Here is a 670-nt window from a genome sequence, read left to right on the forward strand (position 1 = left end):
AGTTTTGTAGATGCACGCCATTGTTTATATTGTTTTTGATTTCATCTAACTTTGGGCACCAAAAGCTTTACAAACACGATTGTAATTCAGAATCCTGCCATTATGCACGGATATGACGCAGAATCGAGATGGAATAAATGTCTTTTTTTTCAATGGCATTGCCATTTTCATTATATAGGAAACGGTGGCAAAAACCTTGTCATGTTGATCAAATATGCAGGTACTAAATTCAGAAAGAATTACTTCATGTTTGTGCAAATTATTTGTCAAAGGGCGCGCTTTTGATGAGATATTGGCAGGTGGAACAAACAAGGATCATCCTCACCAATTATAAAATATTAGCGTTCAGAAAGCAAGTGACTTACTAATCCATCGTGTCTCTATGACAAACATGAATCCATGGGAGCACCGACGTTCGACGTGACGCACGCTCACATGGTTGGAAAGAAAGAGTGTAACAGCAAAAATAATAAATGTTATGAAGGGATAGGACGACAGAAAAAAAAGAGATGAATGGATAGATAACGAAAGAAAAAAAAAATCAAAACTCAATGATGGTGTAAACCTAATGATATTATCAAATGCATTATTCATCTAGAAAACACTTAATTATATTGTCAAAAGTATAAATGATGAATTAACAATGACAGTTATGGTGACAATCAGAATG

Source organism: Penaeus monodon, chromosome 20 (genome assembly GCF_015228065.2).
Source record: "Penaeus monodon isolate SGIC_2016 chromosome 20, NSTDA_Pmon_1, whole genome shotgun sequence".
NCBI classification, from domain to species: Eukaryota; Metazoa; Arthropoda; class Malacostraca; order Decapoda; family Penaeidae; genus Penaeus; species Penaeus monodon.